Source organism: Tupaia chinensis, unplaced genomic scaffold (genome assembly GCF_000334495.1).
Source record: "Tupaia chinensis unplaced genomic scaffold, TupChi_1.0 Scaffold144426_1, whole genome shotgun sequence".
Lineage (NCBI taxonomy): Eukaryota > Metazoa > Chordata > Mammalia > Scandentia > Tupaiidae > Tupaia > Tupaia belangeri.
The window spans coordinates 2367930-2377551 of NW_006204286.1; positions in this window are offsets into that span (position 1 = coordinate 2367930).

Below are 9622 nucleotides of genomic sequence, written 5' to 3' on the forward strand. Positions count from 1 at the left end.
ACCCCCCGGGGGGATGGTCATGCCGCAATCCCTTCTCCTCCATTCTCCTCTCGGGATCTTGGGCACGCACGCACACGCGCCCGGCGTGAGTTTTAAGCCACTGGGTCCGGGACACGAACCGCGGTCGACTACGTGGGAGTCCAGCGACATAGCCATTACGCTAACTGCTGGTTCCCTAGTTAAGACTATCTTTAAAAATATTTTTTGTCCCACAGCTTTTTTAATTGGTGTGTTTCATTATGTAGATTAATATAATAAAGATGTTCTAGCTAACTATATCTGTTTATGAATATCCAGTTATAAAGAAATGATTAAAATTTGAACAACATATAAACATACCATTTATAATGTATTTTAGTTGCTAGCTGAACTATTATGTTTTTCTCAGTGCAGATTCCATGGGACAAATGAGCAATGTTATTTTAGCATAGACTTTGTTAACTTTTGCTCTCTACTAAGACCAAAGTAGTAAGTATTACTAGTTCCACTTTTTGATGCTGTGTAGATGATTACTAAGAACTATAAGCTTGACAGTTTTGTTGTCCCTCAAGCTAGATTTTTCTCATATAAGCATAATATGTGGCATGCATAGGCACAAGTTACCCTATAAAATTATCCTGGTATTTCCTACAGTTTGTTAACTACAGTCTTAAAGAGTCAAGTAGGGACTACCATGCACATATTCATATATAAACAAAGAGAGTAAGATAGAGGGAGGTTGATATATAAAGAGACAGAGTTTTTCTAATTTAGAAAGACAGCAAAAGGAGTTACTGAGAGCAATTACTCAGCAGTCAGAACTACACATATTCTTTCATTTATTGACTTATTTACATAAGACATAAGTTAAAATCACAAACTTTGAAGATGATATTGTGAAGCTAGAATTTAAGTTACTAGTTTCTTCTCTCTAAACAACTAACAATAACTGTTGCCATATGACCAAGAGTGAAGACTTTTTCTAATTCTGTCTGGGTTTCTTTCCCACCCTGTGGTGGTAGTTTGTTTTGTTTTGTTTTAAATTATTTATTTATTTATGCGCTCATTTATTTTTTAATTTGACCAGAGAGAGAGAGGAAAAGTGAGAGAGCAAGCCACCAGGTCCGGGACTTGAGCCGTGGTCAGCCATGTGGGAGTGTCCAGCACCTTAACCACCATGCCACTTGGTAGTTTTTAACTGTCCTACACACTTCTTGCCTCATTTCATTCTGTTCTGAGATGATCACATCCTTGTAGCATAGATTTTAAAGAATAATTTTAGATAAAAGAAAATAGCATACAATGAAATGCACATATTTAAAGTGTCTAGTTTGAAAAGTTTTGTTATCTCTATGTACTCATGAAACCATTGCCACAATCAATGCAATGAACAAAAGGCCTCTAGTGTCTTTGTAAGTACTCATTCTCTAGACAAGCCTCCCCAGGCAACCATTGAACTGTGTTCTGTCATTGTAGACTAGAATGCATTTTGTAGAGTTTTATATAAAGGGAATCATGCAATATGCACTGTATTTTTTATGACTTCTTTCCTTCAGCATAATTACCTTCATATTAATATTATTGTTGAATATCTCTATTTCATTTCTCTTTATTACTGAAGAGTATCCCATTGTACAAATGTGCTATAATACACTCACTCATTTACCTACTGATGAATAGATTAGTTCTACTTTTGACAGTTGTAAATGAACTTATAAGTGTTAATGAACACATCTTTATATGGCTATACATTTTTTTTTATTAAATACCTGGAAGAAGAATGGGTGGGACTTAAGATATTAATACATGAATGATTACATTTATAAAAAAGTGACAAATTGTTTTTGTAAGTGATTGCACCATTTTATATTCCCACTAGCAGTATATGAAGATTCAAGTTGTTCCAAGAAAGGATGCCTTTTAAACCCTGGCTTCCACTAGGAAATGACTTTTACAAACAGGGAACAGAGTCAAACTATAATTTATTTAAAATATGATTTTTGGTATTGGTTGTTGTAGTGTTCTATAAATATTAAGTAGATTCTATCTTCTGATGCTCTTGTTCAAGTTTATTATATCCTAATTTTATATTTATGTTTGAGAAAGGAGTATGAAATTTTTAACTATAAAAGGGGATCTATTTTTCTTTATAGCATCTATTAGTTTCCTTTTGCTGCTGGAACACATTACCATGTACTTGGAAGACTTCAAAAACAACACAAACTCATTACCTCGTAGTTCTGTAAGTCAGGAATCTAGTTTGACTTGACTGGCTTTTCTGCTCCAGGTTTCACAAAATGGAAGTCCAAGTGTCAGCCAGGCTGGGCTCTTATTTAGATGTTCTGGGAAAAATTCACTTCAAGTTCACTCAGTTTGTTGGCCAAATTCAATTTGTTGTGTTTTTAGGTCTAGGATCCCCATTTTCTTGTGGGATTTTGTCCAAAAACTGTTTTTTGAACCAGAGGCTGCTCCTATTCTTTGTTATAAAGCCACCTTCCGGTAATTGTATATCAAATCCCTCTCATGCTTTGAACACCTCCTATTTTCCTTTGTCTCATTTTTCTGAACAGCTCTTCTTCTTTCTATATTGTGTGTGTGTGTGTGTGTGTGTGTGTGTGTGTGTGTGTGTGTATGCACGCACGCACACGCGCCCAGCGTGGGTTTTAAGCCACTGTGTCTGGGACATGAACCGCGGTTGACTATGTTGGAGTCCAGTGACATAGCCATTATGCTAACTGCTGGTCCCCTACAATATGAAAATTTTTGTACTCTTGGAAAGTAGAAGAAATTTTAGAATAATACTTTTCAAATTGAAATAATAGTATAGTACCTTTTACAGAAATGTCTAAGCAGTTAAATAAAAGGGATTTGAAATCCCATTCCACAGATAGGCAGATATTAAATCTCTAAAAGGATATAGAAAAGACACTTTTTGAGCCAAAGACCTTGGGGTGTGTGTGTGTGTGTGTGTATGCCAGAGAGCACACGTGTGAGAAAGAGAGCACATGCCTGCATAACTCCCCACGGGGTCTGGTCATGCCACAATCCTTTTTCACTTTAGTTTTTTATTCTGTTAGTATTCTGGGTGTTCCTGGTACATGCTCAGCATGCACACACACGCCTGGTGTGAATTTCAAGCCACCAGGTTCAGGTATCAAACTATGCAGTTGGCGATGTGGGATTCAGCACCTTAACCTCCATGCCATCTGATGACTCTGAGCTTTTCTCCTATCTTCTGAGTGTTCACTTAGTAAATTTAACCTTTCTTTTACCTCATTGAGTAGCAGCTATTTTTGTATTCCTATAGATCTTCTTGAGTATGTTCTGTGATGCAGTTAGGTTACATGAAAACATTTGATACTTTCAAGTCTTACTTTGGGCACTCATTAGATCTAGAGCAGCATGAGTGTAGGGCCAATTATTCTTTAATATTAAAACAAGCTCTTCTTTTGGATACTACCCAGTGCCCTGACTGATGAGAAGAGACACTGTTCCTCACCATCTGTTAACGCTGGGTACTACCCTGTCTAATATTTCAAATGCTTTTTTCCTTGATCTCAAGTAGTTTCTTTACATGGACATGTTAATCAATTTTTTTTTTTTTTTTGGTGAGGCTTTTTTTTTTTGGTGAGGCTTGAGAGAGGATCTGCAGATCTCTGCTGTTTTCTCTCTGCACAGCTCTCTTCTCTTTGGTGTTCTGTGAATTCTAAACGGTTATGATAATTACTTAGGGTGGAAGAATAAATCTTATTCTCTTCATTTAATTTTGGGTGGAAGACGAAATCCTTTATATGAGCTTTTAATACTATTTGAAAAAATGCATAGTTTTACATCTGCACATGCTCAAATTTGACATTAAGTTCTCTTTAACCAGTAGTTTCTAAGAGATTGTATTCAGTATAATATGTTCAGTCATAGGCTGTGTCATAAATTCATTCACACTACCCTCAGATGAGCAGAAACAATGTAGTTTATTTATAAGCCTCACCCTTCCAGATAAAAAGAGTCACTAGACACATTAATCCAAATATTTTAGTTTCTTCTGGTTTAAATATTCACTTTGAACATTCAATCTTTGCAAAGTTCAATATCTAATCAGAGCTTGTTTAAAGTGTGAATAGCTCTGTCTCTAACTAAATATCCAAATTTTCATATTTTGTCACCTTCTCTCTTCTCTGGCATATGAGGAAGAAATTGTGTCTTCATGGCAATTGATTAACGGAATCCTCAGCTCTTCATATTATAATATTCCCTGACTATTCTTCTATCACATCATTGACTGCTTAATAACTGCTCCCCTTATTGACATTCATGGATAAAGTTTGTGATCTGATCTCTCTTAGGTTGTTCATTGTCCATCAATGATTTTTGTTTTTTCAATTTGGCAGAGTTTACATGTACTCTCCCAGGAGAGACATGGATTGGAGGGGACTGAGAATCAACTCCCATGGTGGATAGTCACACTGCAATCCTCTCTCTTCCATTTCTTTCTCCTCTCAGGATTTTGGGCATGAATCCACACATGTCTGTAGTGTTTTACAAACTGCTGGGTCCGTGACTTAACTTTAAAATCATGTGCAGTTAAATTAACCATCACACAACATTGGTTGGCCCATCCATTGATGATCTTTAATCACATCTTGACTCTCATCTGTTTTGTAAACTCTTCTGAATCTCTGCCATATCTTTGGCTAGAGTAAAAACTTTCAACCAAGCTTCTGCTCTATTGTTATTTCACTTCTCACCATAATAATGTCCATGGCATACCTCCTGGGTTTCTAGTCATCTTTGATTTTCATTTCTTTCAGAAGTTGTGCTAAATTTCTTTCTCTTTGTCTATTCCAATGAGAAATTAACTCATTGTGAAACCTAACTCTGGCAGTTCTTGTAGAAGTTATGATTTGGTTCAGGTAAGGAGAAAACTGTAATAGCAAAAAGGGGTCTATTACAAGGACTTTTGTGCTTATGAAATTAACAAACAGTTTACAGAAGTGACTGTCACAGAACCAAAGGTTGGATAATGGTTACATCCCTAGACCCAGTCGACCGCAATTCAAGTCCCAGACTGAGTGGCATAAATTCACACTAGGTGTGTGTGCTTACATGCCCAAAATCCTGAAAGGAGAATGGAGGAGGATGATTTCTTGCTTTCTGTCTCTGTTTCTCTGGCAAGGAAAAAAAAAAAAGTGAAGTAACTTGCCCACAGGAACTTGCAGAGCCAAGATATGTACTCTGCCAGACAGGCTCCTTAATATGTCATTGCAACTGCTTTTCAGAGGTATTAACAAAATCCCCATTCCACAAATATAATATTACTATTATTACTTGTAGATTGCTTATTTTATTCATAGCCTTTGTAATTGTTCCCTCTTTTTAAACTGCATGCTTTTGGTGTGTTTCTTTTTCTCCCACTAATCAGACATCTTATTGCTCTCTACTTTGTTTATGATTGTAAGAATACATGATGATTTTATTATACTCTTCTTGGTGGAAAAAGTAATTTCCTAATGGAAGCCTGAATGGAAGCCTGGGTGCAGCAGTTAAGGCACTGGACTCCCACCTGGTTGACAGTAGTTCAAGTCTCAGACCTGGTGGCTGGAGAAATCACACGGGGAACATGTGCATGCATGTCCAAATTTCAGGAAGAGAATTGTGGAGGAGGAATTGTGGTATGGCCATCTCCTCTAAACAGTGAGTTCTCACTTTCCCTCTCATTATCTCTTTCAGTCTCTCTCCAGCAAACACATACATTCTGTGTCAAAAACCTAAAAAAAAAAAAATTAAAAATAAATCTGATCCTTTTGTGGAATGGCTGAAACTCTCATATACTACTGATGAGAGTATAAAATGGTACAATCCCATATTTAAGTAATTTGGCAGTTTTTTTATAAATTTAAGTGTCCATTTATTTTATAACCCAGCCATTCTGTTCTTAGGGCATTGATCCAATAGATATAGCAGTATGTGTGCTCGCATATTTCAGATATGTGTATATTAATGATAACTCAAAAAGAATGCATTACAAATGAATATAACACAAAATAAATTAATCCTTCATTGAGCAGAACCATAAATTATAAGACGGTATCCTTTCGTATGTTCCAAACCTTGCTACAGCCATAAAGGCAACAGGCCATGTGTTTAACTCAGCTATAACTGGATCCCTGTAGGTGGAGCCTCTACTTTCATTCTATTCTTTTTGTTTTTTTTAAATGTTAGTATACACTATTAATTGAATGGAGCTGTGAATTATTCCAGATTACAAATTAACCTTTCAGAGTTAAAATTTAGTGTTATAGTTCAATAATAAGAAAAGACCTCAAAAAATTTATGGAAAACACATAGTATGAAAAGATCATGTATGTGATTTTAAAGGTATTTTGCAATCAAAATAAACAGGCACTTTAATTTCAATTTCCCATCAACTTTTTAAAATTCTTTTTAAATATTTCTGTAAGTTTTTGCAATTTTTAGATTAATTTTCCATTTTACATAAAGTCTCCACCATGATGTATACTATATATATATATTTTTTAACAGAGAACTTTTCTTTTTTTGTCAATTGAATGTTTCTTCCCTTTGCACATCTACTTTTATTCTCCTCTCATTCTCAAACTATACTTAGTATTTTCCTATTTTTCAAAGGCAAAGGATTTAGTTCTATAACTTATTAGAAAGTGTTTTTTTAAAATTAACTACCTTTTTTTTAAGTTTTAAAATTTACTTCAAAAGAGAGAGAAAGAGACAGAGAGAGAGAGAGATAGCCTCAACAGAGCCTTCATACTGTGATATTTCCCTTAGCCCTATAGCCATCCAGGACCATGAATGCATCCCATATGCTCAGATAGACCCAGGTTGTGAGCTCAGAGGCTTCCCATATGACCTCCAGCATTATGCATCAGTGCCCTACTGCCTGCTCCTCTACCAGCTGGGCCTGGTTTTACTTAAGATATCAGATTAGACAGGAGCAAAGGTTACCATGCAACATAACTTTATTAAAATTACCCCTTAACATTTCATACAATATGGGAGCTGCCTCACTTAGCTTTCTATCTATCCACATACTTCTAAACCAAATATGCTTTTTGAGCAATGAGGATATGACTTAGACTACAGAAATCACTCAAAAAAGAAAAAAAGTTCCGAGTCAGCCCCCACCACCACCACCAATTTGGTTCTTTTTTGCTTATCCACCCTATCCACTGTTCCTCCAAAAATCCTCCTTCAACATCTAATTCACTTTACTAAGTATTCACTCTCCCATTTCCCAAATTTATCTCTTCATATAGAGGTATGATTCAACTACTAGGAAACGAGATTTTTATTATATGTCAACTATCTCTTTTTAATTGCTTTCTAGTGGCAGTTGTTTATATTATTTATAAATTGTTTATATATATACTGCTATGGTTTGAATATGTCCCCACAAATTCATGTATTGGGACTTGATATTACTGTCTGTATTATACAGGTATTAAGTGAAAACATAATTCCTTCATGGTGTCATAGGATAAATCCTAGTGAGAGGTGATTGGCTCATGGAACTTGCATCACAGAGGTAACAGTTTCATGTATAGATTAATGATGTCTCATAAGACTCTGAGTTCTAGCTGTCTTCCCTGAGAAGGGATTAGTTTTCATGAGAGTTAGTTATTAGAGAGATCAGTCAGGACCTCTCTATATACATGTGCCTGCCATCCTCTATGTTTCTGTCAGCCATGTTGTTGGCCTACAACTTTGGACAATATAGCTACCAGAATTGTGAGTTTGTGAATAACTTCTGTCTTCTTCACAAAATCACCCAGGCTCAGGTATGTCTGTCAGCTGCACTATAATAAAGTAAGACATATACCCTATCATTCTGTTTAGTTTTCTAAAATAGCCAGTGGCTTTAGTCTTAATCATTCATTATCTGGAGTAATGGAAGGAACCATTTACAATAAGAAATTATGTACTGACTTGAGGAGAAAGGGCACCACATACATGTTCCTTTTCATGAAGTATTAATATTATCCTTAAAAAGAAACTGTGATTAAAGAAGGGTTAGATGTTCCAATATTTTTTAAGAATTTATTTTTAAATTCTCACTTTATTTTTCTGGTGTTCTCTATCTATTAACCGTCTACCCAGGCCTTAGCATTATCACAGTTCCCTTTCAGAAGTTGTTTTTCCTCAAATCATATGGCTTCACAGTGGAAGGTTATGTAATCTATAAAAAGACATATGATTTTAATCATGGCAGAATTTGATACTCGGATTCTGTCTTTATGGCAATAATCTTTTTACTAAGATTTCTCTGTTTAATCCATTTATCTTCATGAAAATGACAGCTACTTTCGCTTCCCTTCAGCAATGACAAAAATGTTTTCTGAAGCTTAAACTCCTTATATTCCCTTCAAGATAAACTTTTCACTGATCATAGATTATTTCAAGTTCAGGTCTTTGTTTACAATAAAAATTACTTGCTAAATCTTAATGTCAATAGTGAATGACTATGATTTAGAATTTAGAACTATAATCTTGTTAATTTATTAACTGGACCAGTGTTTATAGGGTCCCTTGGAGGACAAAATAATAATCTATGATGATCAGGATGTAGACTTTGAACAGAGTTAAAAACCTAACAGAATTATATAATATAATACTGAATATCATTTAGAAAACTGCTTAGTGTTAGAACTTGCTAGTATGCTGAAAGGCGAGAGGAATATAAAGAAAATATCCATTGCATACCATTTTTTTATATCCCTCGCGTTTCAGAATTGTTATCTAGCATCAAATAAACCTTTGGTCTATTGGGTTTCTGGCAGATTTTTGAACAAGGATATGTGCCCCCAGGTACTTCTCATTCACATAATCTTTAGTGGCTATGTAAGGTCAGTAAAGCTGAAATGAATGCTGACTCAGTAACATTTGAAAGTTTCAAGCAAACCCAAATGACATATTCAAAAAATCTTTATATTAATCTGCCTGTTTTATATTAGTGAGTGTCAAAGATGATATATCAAGTATGTACTACTAACCTAGAATAAGGTAATATTAAGTATAACTATTTTTATTTTTTTATTGATCTACTTTATTTTCTTTTATTTTAACTTTCTAAAGATGTGATATAAAGCTTAATCTATAAAAATTAAAAAAAAATACTTTACTATCAAATATTTTCCTTACAGTCATGGAACAACATGTAGAAGTAATTGGTGACTTTTTTTTTTTTTCACAGACATTGTATGTCTCCACTTAACATATACCGAGCGTCCACACTCTATGGTAGAGACTAAAAGATTGGAGTACATAAAAACACTGATAATAGTTACAGATACTGTAGGTAGTATGGAAGGAGAATGGGAGGGTGAAAGAGTATAGGGAAGGAAATTAGGGAGAAAAAATAGAGAAGTAAGACATTTATTAAACTATGGAAATAGTTTATTACCTTTTGATGATGACGTTTATAGTGATGTATAGCAATTGAATGTATAAAAATATATTTAAAAATGAAGTAATTGATGATTTTCATTTATTTATTTATTTATTTATTTATTTTGAAGAGGTTTTCCACTATAGGGCGCGTGCGCTTGCCAGACAGACAGAGAGAGACATAGAGACAGAAAGCGAGAAATCACCCCCCAGGGGGGATGGTCAC